Source organism: Spermophilus citellus (genome assembly GCF_964194105.1).
Source record: "Spermophilus citellus genome assembly, chromosome: 6".
NCBI lineage: Eukaryota > Metazoa > Chordata > Mammalia > Rodentia > Sciuridae > Spermophilus > Spermophilus citellus.
The window spans coordinates 40,127,935-40,139,753 of record NC_138187.1 but is presented as its reverse complement, the minus strand read 5'-3'; the positions used below and the strand labels follow the sequence as shown (position 1 = coordinate 40,139,753).

The 11,819-nt window shown below is 52.1% G+C and overlaps 1 protein-coding gene across 5 annotated transcripts in view; it reads right to left on the bottom strand.

The window, feature by feature from the left end:
• Positions 1 to 11,819, bottom strand: part of CHLSN (cholesin) — a 118,457-nt gene that overhangs the window by 43,820 nt on the left and 62,818 nt on the right. The window lies entirely within an intron of this gene.

Sequence of the window (11,819 nt, the reverse complement as noted above, 5' to 3'; positions counted from 1 at the left end):
AAACCTCAAGGCTGAAGTGGAGGACACTTGTCTGTGTTGCTTCTAACTGAAATTTTCATTTTAAGGTATGCTGGGGTCTCGGTCAAGCCTTCAAGGCCACAAGCCTAACTGTCCCTCCCTTCTTGGGCACAGCAGTTAGCACTCCATCCCTTCCCAGCCTGACTCACCACCCAGACCCAGCCCTCCACTGACCTTGACGTTTGCTGAAGAAATGACCCTAACCCAATAGACACTAGCGTGGCCTGGCCTGCAGGGGGGGCTCTGGCCATTGTGGAAATGTCTGACTTGGGATGAGTAGACTCAGGGCCCAAGGTCAAGCTAAGGACAGCCTGCTCCAGGTTAGCTGGAGAAACAGGATCCAGATGGAGAGGGCTCCTGGTGAGGTGGTGTCCTGGTGTAAGAGACCCTCTTCCTTGCTTATGCTTTCTACACCTGCCAAGGGGCAGACCCCCACTCAGCACAGACCTGGAGAGGCAGAGCCTCTGCCCACTTGGACTTCCTCCATCCAACTGCTCTTCCCCAAAGCAGGGAGGGACCCCAAATCACATTTTTTCTTTCCAATTTGTCAGTGGCTTTGGGTGCAAAGTGGCCAAGTTCTGGGGGTGTAGAGGACCCTGGGCCCCACGACTGGCATCAATTTCAGCCACACCCACCCTGCTGAGATGGATCCAGTGAACATCCAGCAGCCAAGTCAGATCTCTTGGCAGAGGTACACATAGGGCAAGGGACACCCACAGACTGAGCCCCTTCACGGGGTGATATATCTTCTACCCAACCCCCGCTCTGGCCTTAGCCCCTGCTCCTTTGCTGCCTCCTACTCTCCCGCCTGCCCCCAGCCTCCGTGGCTAATGCCAGAGTGCTGCTCGACCCACTTTTCCACAGGCACCTACTCATCTGTGCTCCTGTGCTAAAATTCATTCTGGAGGAGCCAGCGGGGCCTTAGGTCTCTCTGACTCCCAGCATGTTAGATTTCTAATTCCGCCATGTTGCCAAAAAAAAAAAAAAAAGGGAAGCGGAAGGAATTTGAGCTACTCAGAGGAGAATAAGGAGCTATGTGAAAAAAGCCAAGGTGGATTATGAGCTCAGTCCTCTATTTCCTCATGAATCTGAAGACACCAGGACACGGGGTTTTCAAAATTATATTTGAGGGCCATTAACTTGGCCATCAACATTTATTGACATTATAATTTAAAATTAATTATCTTAATTATTTAATTATTAATTTATCAAACCACAAGGCCTGCCATGTTTTATTACTTAGGGTACCAAAAAGTGAGTTTAATCTTGGATTTCCTTCGCAAAGGTTATGCAATGCATTACAGGAAACTGGACCTATTGCTAATTGTGGCAGATACATCAAGAAAACAACAAACACTTGTTCTTTCATAAAAAGCACTTGGTAAAAAATAAACCAGGAGTAAATTAAGAAGTTAAGCTGCATGTCAAATTCTTGAATTTAAAGCCAGCTGTAAGATTTGGGGGACTTCTCATTTCTAATTTGTTGCCTCCACTCTCAGGGCTGTACTCATTTGACTGGTGCTCTGTGAAGATGAAAAACTGGGCCAGGCATGGTGGCATACACCTGAAACCCTAGCTCCTCGGGAGGCTAAGGCAGGAGGATCACAAGTTCAAGGCCAATCTGGGAAACTTAGAGAGACCTTGTCTCAAAATGAAAGATAAAAAGGCTGGGGATGTGGCTCAGTGGTGAAGCATCCCTCGGTTCAATCCCTAGTACCTAATAAGTAAGTAAGTAAATAAATAAATAAAATAAAATTGGGGGGCTGGGGTTGTGGCTCAACTAGCACATGAGGGGCACTGGGTTTGAACTGCAGCACCACATAAAAATTAAAAAATAAAATAAAGGTATTGTGTTCATCTACAATAAAAAATTTGTTTTAAAAAAACTAAAATGTTCAAAAAAATATGGAAGAAGAGAACCCCATACATTTGAAGACCATTAACCACATAAACCTTATTAATAACCTAACTTCTGAATTTTTAAAATGTGAATTTCTAGGGATGTGTCCAGCTCTTTAAAAACTCACAGAAGTGGCCATGTGAATCCACCGTCACTGGGTACTTACTTCTGACCAAGTGCTATGTGACATGCACTTAGGGCTGAGGTAATCACCTAAGCACATGGAAGGTCATGTTCCTTTTTTTTTATAGTTGTAGATGGACATACACAATGCTTTTATTTATTTTTATGTGGTGCTGAGGATCGAATCCAGCGCCTCACTCATGCTGGGCATGCACTCTACCACTGAGCCACAACAGCAGCCCGAGGTCAGCAAACAGATCTAGACTACCTGGCCAGAGCAAGCTCCTCACCTGTCTGCCTCTGCCCCTCCTCAGAGCTTCTGACCCTGCATCTGACAATGACAACACACGAGTCCAGTCCCTGTAAGTCCGCTTGGTTAAGGACAAAGCCACATGGTGGCAGCCTGGGCTTCAATAAGGTGCTCTCCCCCAAACAGCCGAGCCATGGGGTACAGAAGGGCAGTACCTGAGAACCAGGCAAGGGCTGGGCTGCACTGCTCTTCTGGCCAGGGGACCTGGGTCTCAACTTTGATGCCAGTCCCTACTTTGGTCTTCTTCATCAGTCTGCTTCTATATTATGCGCCCCTGACTCTGCCTCTGGCCTTTCCACTCGTTTTCACTGCCACCCCAGGCTCCCACTTCAGCAGATCACAACTGATTCTTCCTCTCTGCTGTGGTGGACATTTGGCCATTTCCCACCTCAGCCAACTGTGGCGGAGCTGCCTCCAGGAGGGTGCTCTGTACGCGACTCCCAGGGCCCACAGCAAGCCCTCTGGGGCACATTCCTCAGGAACAGGCTGACTGCCAACTGGCACCGCACGTCACTCCAGAGCTCAGCCGCTGCACATTCTTGCTCCCTATAGTGCTCTTTATCCGTATTTTCTGTCCCCCAGAACAGTGTGTGCGCTACAGTGAGGTCGAGGCCATCTGCACCTTCTCTCTCATGCAGCAGCAGCACCTCTTTGAGGGGATCTGTCCATGTTTCTAACCCACTGGAACACATCCTTGATTTATCCTGGACATGAGCCCTGGTCACAGGCTCTTAGTGTGGCCTCTACTCAGTCTCCCTGTCAACACAGGACCAAGCCTCTGACATGATGTGATGTGAGGAAGACTTTTGCAGCATCCTATGAAGACCAGCACCGCAGAAAACCATCTGTTCTTTCCTCCAGAGATAGAGTGGTGGTGGGGGCAGTCAACCACACTAAAATAGCAGCACTTAAGGGGACAGAATCATCTCAACAATACCACAAACACTCCAAGACCTTCAGTCTAGGCAGCGGGTGCACACACACACACACACACACACACACACACCCCTCCTCACCAAGAATAAGGTTACTGGAAGAGATTAAAAAGGGCTGCTGCAAGGTAGGGAAGATACAGGGGTCACCAAAGTCTCCAGGGGGCACTGTGATATCAGGAAGCTCAGGAGGGTCATGGGAACCAAGCCCAGTGGCAGCTCACCCTTTCTGATTTTCGTAATATGAAGCAGGTGCCAGCCTTGATGCTCTGACTGTCCCAGGCACTGACGTCTACCATCTGGCAAAGTTCCCTGCATGATCTAACATGATGTGAAGACGCTGAAATTGCTGCTGCCTCCACAAGGGACACCTCTCCCGTGGGCCCCAGCAGCTCGTAGATGGCAGCTGCAGGCCTAGCCCAGCCCACAGCCTGGATCCCTATGTGCCTGAGGCAAGCTCTCGGCCCTGGGGTTGTTTCTCTGCTGTGAAGTGGGAGGTTAGAGCAGATAGGGACTTCCTAGACAGCACTTAGCAGCAGCCAGGTGCCTGGAAGCACTTGACGAACGTGGACAGGGAGCCATTTCTCAGGGAAACCCTCTCCTTTCTCCTTACACTTAAAAGGTTAACATAAAGTACCTTGTGGGGTGCTGTGAGAGCAAGGGCACCACAGCACCTGGTGGGGGACTGCTGGAGTGACTTCTGGGTCCTGAGGGCTGCTGTGTCAAGGGGAAGGGCTGAGTCTTCAAAAGTCACAGAACAGGTCTTCACAGAATGAACCAGGGGGTGGGGGTGGCTCAGAGTCCTTGCCTGGCATGCACAAGGACCGGGGTTTCATCCCCAGCACTGCAGGAACAAGCATAATGAGACCCCAGGGTGCACATGAGCAAGCCCCATTTGCTAAGGCAAACAGAACCACCAGCTCTGGGCAAGCCATGACTGTCCTGAGGGCTGTGGGGGGACCCTTGGCATGGTGAGAACTGCCCAGGCCAGTGCTGAGTGCAGAGAAGCTGGAGGTGCTGGAAGGAGGAAGGCGGGAAGGAGGAAGGCCAACCAGGGCCTGGCTGTCCCTCAAGCCTCTCCTGGCATCTGAAAACAGTGTCCTGTCCTGTCCTCATACAGAGGTGAGAGGAAGCCCAGAGCTAAGCAGACTTCCCGAAAGGACCAGCCAGCAGAGTCCAGGCCAGGCTATACCACAGCCCTGAAGATACCTTGGGCCCACCCGCACCAGGGCAGCTCAGGGACTCCTCCTGCTCTGGGCTTACGAGTAACTGAAAATCCCAGGGACCCCTGGGCCAAAAGCTGTTGGACCAGCAGAGACTCCAACAGATGCCCATCAACCTCCCCAGGGAGGCTGAAGTGGGTGAAGGACTCACCACGGGCTCCGCAGCAAGTGAAGAGCCCCTGCTGCTGTGCCGCTGGGGTGCAGAGCCCACGTGGATGCTGGGGGCGTCTGGGAAGGGGGCACAGAAACAGGGCACACGGGCTTCACTGGGTTCACTTCTGTAGAACAGGAATTCTTATCATGCACATTTAAAATTCCCAGAAGGAAGATGTTATTCATTCCCCAAACTTTTCCAATCACCGAGCCTTCTCTCTAGAGCACCTCAGGTCCCTGGGGTCCCTTCCCTTCTGACCTCAGTCTAAGAAACTTCACTGTCCCGCCTGGCCACTGCTCAGGCCTAGGGTTTCTTCCCAGATGAGGGCTGGGTTGGCCTGGCCACTTCCACCTCCTCCCATGTGACCTACACCAGGGCTTCGACTTAGAAAAGTGGGAGGGCTGTAAAATGACAGCCATTCAACAGTCACTTAGAGAACTAGGCTTGCAGTCACCGTTCCAGCTGCAAAAGCAGATGTCACACACACCTGTGCTTTCACAGCAGGTTTGTTTGTAAGAGCCTGACCTGGAGATGGCCCACCTGTCCATCAACAGGCAAGGAGACAGACAAGGCCTGTGCTGCTCGGAGACGAAAAGGAAGACTGCTGACGCCCAGAATCCCAACAGCCAGACACCCGTGCAAGGCAGCCCACCTCGTGGTTCCAGAGCAGAGGAGGTAGCCCCGGGAACTGTGAGGACCTCCTGGAATGACTGCACCTTAGTGGCCTGGATGGTGGAGACAGCCGAACTTGACCACGTGGGGACTGTACCTCAGTGTTTCACGAGGCCTCCGAGACTCCCCGGGGCCCTGAGACTGACATCACAAAAGCCCAGGGAACAGATGCCAAAGACAAAATGCTATGAAGTTCAAAGTGCTGTAGGCTTTAAGCTATGAGCAGAAGGATGCAATTCACAGCGCTTTTCCAGGATGAAATGGTTCCTGGGGCAGGCTTGCTTTCAGAGCTCCACCCAGTGGCCATTGGCGGACCTGCACTTGTCAGGGTCACCAGAGCCACAGGTGGGGGAGCCTGGCTAGCCCTGTAGGGAGGGCAAGAGGCAGCAGGACCAGAGTTAGCACTGACCAAGAGAAACCTGGCCACCCCAGAAAAGATGCTTTTGACAGTTTTGCAGCCAAAGAAATCAGGTGGACGAAGTAAAGTGACCCAATCCAATATTCCCCACAATACTTTTACGCCAACCCAGTCAACTAAGAATGAAGAGTGTGGTGTACCAGGTTAAGTATTTCCGAACAATCCAGCCAGGTGGTGAATACAGGCACCCAGCCCAGAAAACCTACCACGTCCATCAGAATCCACCCTGTCCAGGACACACACAGACATGGTTTCACGTGGCAAAATGTGAAACTTCTAAGTGATTTCATGAAAGTACAGAAATAATACCAACAGCCAGCTTGCAAAGTGTTAAACGGGGCTCCTACACAACACCATTCACACTTCTTCGCAGATTAGGCGTTAGGTGATCAGGGCTTGTCTTTGCCCAAAAATGCCACATCAAGGCTGTGCTGAGGGTCAAGGAGCCAGGATGCAACAGTGTTCTCAGGAGGGGTGCCGCCGGCCCAAGGGGCCCTTTCTTTCCCCAGAGTCCTGGCAGAAGGAACTCCATCACCAGCCATTACTTCTATAGGTGGTGAAGGCCACCTGTGTCCAGGGGACTGTCTCAGCAAGACTAGAGGAGGGAAGGGAGTGGGGGAGGGGCTGGCTCTCTGGCTACCCTCTTGCTTATAGCTTTCAGAGCTCCATCCAGTGGCCATCGGCGGACCTTCACTTCTCAGGGTCTGCTCAGAGCCTTCTAGACAATGGGCCTCAGGACTCTGGAGGCTAGTGCACCGTCCTGAGCCCCCATCTGTGCAGAGGCTGATGTGCATAGCATCGAGGGCTGTGGGATGCCCCAGGTGGCCAGGTTCCTTGCCCCTCACAGACAGAATGACCACTATGGTAAGCTATACCTGCCATGGTCCGGATACTGCAGCAGATACTGGGGACAAGGGTAAAGGCCCTGCCTCACAACACTTCCACCACAGTGTCTTAAGTGCCTGCTGCCCTTACCTTTATAGGTTCTATTCTCAAGGTTCCAATGGCTTCTTAGCATGAGAATGTCTAAGTGCAGTTGCCTGTTATATCCTCAGATTCCCCCTCACTATGCTTACACAGTGGCACTTGGCCCAGAATCAGCAAGTCTGGGGTGACCTGGCTCTGCTAAGTGACCATGGACAATCTAGCTCTTGGGCCTCAAGCCAGGTACATGAGCTACAGGGAGCTGGGGAGAGGAGAGACCTCCTCGGACTGCCAATCCCATGGGTCTAGGGCTCTCCTCTTGGACGACAGCATGTCTGTCTGATAGCTAAAGCAGAAGCTCCTCCTGCAGACACTTGGCCAGAAGGCACACAGCTCTCGCAAGACAGAAAATCCTGCTTTTACAAAAGCACAAATTTAGCAGCACAGGACAGCTCCATCCATAAGGAGCTATGACACACACGGAAGTGACCCAGGGTAGCTCTGGGTCACCAGCATCACAGAGCAAAGCATCTAGAAATAACCAGAGCCACACAGGAGCAGGGTACATGTGCCTTCACACTGAAATTTATGGTATCCAATTCAAATCAAACATTTAGCACAATAATACATCAGAGACATATTAGGCTATGATTAGAAAGGCAGATAAAAAGTTATAAAATAATACAGTTATTTTTGCAAAAACTTTTTACCAAAAAAGAGGCAAGAATGAATGGTAGGGTGTCAGAATGGGAGACACTCTGTCCTGGCCCTGTCCCATGACAGAATAGTCAGCTGGGCCACCCCAAGGGTCTTAGTACATCAACTTACACGTTTCCCAGAGAGAACCAGGGCTCTGTGGAGAAATGGCTTATCCACAGTGGGCTCGAAGTACCGTGTGAGGGAAGCAAGATAGAGCTAGAGGACCACCGGGGCTGTGTCTACAGGAGTCAGGAGCTGGCTGGAGGGGCTCCCACTGGGCACATCTGGGACATTTAAGAAGAGTGAAACAGGATAACAACCTGAACTAAAAGCAAAACCAACAAAAATTGCCAATGAATCTAGTGACATCCACCAAAGCAGGCAGAAGAGAGATGAATGACAATGACAGCAGGAAGCACACCATTTTTTTTGGTACCGGGTATTGAACCCAGGGGCACTTAACCACTGAGCCACACCCCCAGCCCTTTTTATATTTTATTTTGAGACAGGGTCTTGCTAAGTTGCTTAGGGCCTAACTAAATTGCTGAGGCTGGCTTTGAACTTGAGATTCTCTTGCCTTAGCCTTCCAAGCCACTGGGATTACAAGTGTGTGCCACCACACCTGGTCCAAATGAAAACTTTTGAGACTGGCCACCAGAGACAAAGGTAGCTTGGCAGCACCTGCCTAGTGAGCATGAGAGCCTGGGCTCAATCCCAGCACTAAAAAGACAGTAAAGAAAGGCTGAAGCCACCAGGTGAGAGGGTCAAGTGGGTGCTTTCTTGCAGGATTCTAATTATCAGGGAGGAAACTTCAGTGTATCGCACATCACCAGAGGTGATCCTGGCATCACCAGCAAAGATGAGCTGCCACCACGAACGAGCCTCCAGCCTGACACGATGCAGTGAAGGTGCCCCCCCCACCCCGGGGTCTATAGCTCTGTGGGACAGACCCAGCTCAGCCACCTGCACAGGTAGGGCCTGGCCATGGCAGGCCTGTATTATTTTACACCAAGTCGCAGCTTGGAAACAGGCTGCCAGAGCATAGTAACTGCCACCACTCAATCACAGTCCAGACGTGGGCGCTCCCGCCATCCCTTCACACCCTTGGGTCAAGCACTGCTCCTGGGCGCTCCAGCAGTCCAATCAAGGAAAGACTAGTGGGTCCCACCTCTGTGGTGATGCACGATTAGGAAGAAACCCTTGTTACTGCTCCCTAGACCCTGGGTTCACTACACCATGAAGCCAGAGCGCCTGGCCCTTCCTCGTAGAAGTGTGTTAATTACAAATTCTATCTCATGAGTTGTTATGGGACTTGTCAAGTTTTCTGTTTCTTCCTGGTACCTTTTGTCTTTCAAAAAGCACATCCAATGTGGGCATGCAGCTATCAGCATGTCTCCTTACAGTCTGTGCCAGGACCCACAAGAGTTCCCTGATTGCCCACCCTGCTCCTCCCAACCAGAATTGGGCAGGACAGGAAAGACCCGTCTGGTCATCATGAAGGACTAATTCCCTTTATAGGTTTTCTCAACACACACTGCCGTCCAAGAACAGAAACATCTTCAACTCCACTTTCTTTGACTTTCAGAATAAATTAAGTATAATGATGGACAGACTCACCCAAGGATGCTTTTGAACAGGACCTGCCCCCATTCCCTGTTACTCTTCTGCCCCGAGACAGGCAGCCGCATAGCTCCCAGATGCCCCTCGGAGCATGCCCCTCATGTGCCAGCCCCGATTCCACAGAGATGCAGTGCATGCCACACTCGGCCTGTCGTGGTAGCACTGGCACCCTTGCCATCCAGCATCTTAGGGTGTCCCTGGCCCACCTCTGTTCTGGGTCATTCCTACCCTGTAGGTATGCGGTTCTCTCCTAAGCAGCAGTCCCATTAAAAGAAAAAAGCAGTGCCCTTCAAAGTGGCCTGTCGAGGGCGTTTCCACTGTGCTATTCTCCTGAACCCAGCCCCTTCTCTAGGTTCCATGTCAACAAGCTTGTCACCTGCCCCCATGAGGACTTAGTCCCTCCTTCCTGCCCGGAAGCTGGCCCAGCCCGTCAGGTGGCTAGTTCAGCGTTCTCTGATGGGCTGCCCTGCCTTCAAACCTCGATTTCCCCATCTGCAACAAAGACCCTTCAAACAGGGTGGCATGCCACGCGAGTGGCTCTCGCGGTGCTGCCAACCTGAAGCACCACATGGGGGAGTAGCTACTGACTTTGAGCAAACAATAGAGGAGATAGGAGGACCCCAAAATATCCCCTCAGAAGAACATTTATCCAAGGACCCATCCATTCCTTGGGCATCTGAGCCTCAACAGGTGCCACATCAGAGGAAGCCATGTGGCAAGCTTGGCCCCAGGGCCATGGGCATAGGGGCCACAGGCTGCAGCTTTGCTTCCACCAGGATGAACTGTCCCACCCCAGGGTCCCAGGACCAGCATGTTAGGGATGATGGCCACACACCTGCAAAGCAAAACACCCTGGTGGCTGTCAGGGCTGGATCTAAGACTCAGTGCCCAGCAAAAGGACACTCCTCTTTTCTCCTAGCATTTCCTGTGGGTATGGCAATGACTGGAGTAAGGGCCAAAAGCCCTGGCGGTGGCCCAGAAGGGCTGTGGGACTGAGCAAGGCATCCCTGGACAACTTCGCCTCCTCCTGTCGTGCTGAAATCCTCAGAGGATTGTTGGGGTGACATCTAGAAAGGCTGAGCAAGGACAAGAGCAACCTGTCCAGGACTCTGAGGGGGACCCAGGCTGCACAGTCAGCAGAGCTGCATTTGTTCAGTGAGAATGGCAGCTGGGGTGGCAGCTGGGGCAGCCCGAGGCAGGTGAGCCTGGGGCTGCTGCCCATTGCCCCTGACACCCAGCACCATCGGCAGAGTCCCAGCTGACCACCAAGGACCAGAGCATGCACCTGATTCATGGTAGAGCTGGGAAGACCCGTGAGGGGGGCTCTGTCAAGGACATGGACATGGCAAACGCTGGAAGACAGCCAACACCGCAGCAGCTTTGGGGTGAAAAATGGTTGGGAGGAGCCTTGGATCAACTAGAAAAATCAAAAGAGAGGCCAAGAACAGGACTAGCATGTGGCTCTGACAGCGCATCAGAGGTGGCCAAAGGCTGGGTGGGGACAAGAGACAGCAATGGGCAGGAAGGGTCTTTTCAAAGGTGATAAAGGTGTTTCTATATTCTGGTGATGGCTGCAAATCCTATGAATTTGTTAAAAATAACTGAATTGTGTTTTAAAAAAATTCAAGGATGCCTATGACAAAAGTCAAGAGAAACCAAAAGACAATTATTGTTATTATACAAAATGATACAAAATGCAACTGGCCCCCAGCCCATGGTAGCCACTCCCGAGCTTTCTATCCCCATGATGTGCCTCTCCTGGGTTTCCGAGGAATTCTAATACAACACCTGGTTTTGTGTCTAGCTTCTCGCTGAGCACACAGCTCAAGGGTCGTGAATGTCATTCCTTTATGTGTGGATGGACTACACGGTTGACCCACTCCCTGGATGGGGCACGTGGTTGCACACTCTGTTTGGCTGTGGGAAAGGTACTGCTGTGGACACTCATGTGCAAGACCTTGGGTGGGAGGAGGGCCTTCCTGGCACTGCATGTGAAGATGGGACAGGTCAGGAACCAGTCTGTTCTTACAGAGTACCTGGAACATGGAAAGGAGCAAAAGAGGGGACGAAGTGTGCCTTGCCGGCTGAGTGTCCACCCAGATGACATAGGGTCGGTGCTCCTCGGGGTGCCAGGGAAGGAAGCCACACCCTCACTTACTGCCCTTCTGCTTATTTCCTGTATGCAGTGTTCTTTTACCCCCTCAAATGGTGTTCCCAAAGAACAATCTTTGCTTACCCTGATCCTGCACTTAGCTTCGAGGGCTCCTGTGTGGTGGGCACTAAGAGTAAAGGGCCACAAACACACGGTCCAGGGGCCCTGTCATCCTGAATTCCTAACTCCCAGTCAGAGCAACTGTTCAAGCCAGCGCCCCCACTGCTAACAGCCCCAGGCATGAACACAGGTGCCAGGCCACACCCAGTTTATTCAGCCCAATTACGCACCATGGGCCAGGTGAGGACAGTGCCCTGGGCCAGTGGTGTTCAGTCTTCCAGGAGCTCAGAGCCCTCCCACAGGCCAAGTGTCCCTGAGGAAAAGCCCATCTGCTCTGCCAGGCCTCGGTGAGGCCCCAGGGCCTAAGCTCCTGGAACTGGGAGACAGGATGTCCTTTCTAGGGAAGCCCACACTTCACAGAAGTCTGTGGACAACAAACACTGGGGCAAAGCTGGCCGTGCCTCCACAGGGGTGGCCACTACCTGGGGCGGGGCCTGTCCCTACAGGGCTCCTGCCCGGGGCCTGTTCATTGGTCCCTGGCAGTGGTGACACCAAGCACTGCCCATGACAGGCCAAAGGATGGGTTCCTGGAGGGGATGACAGCATAGATTTCA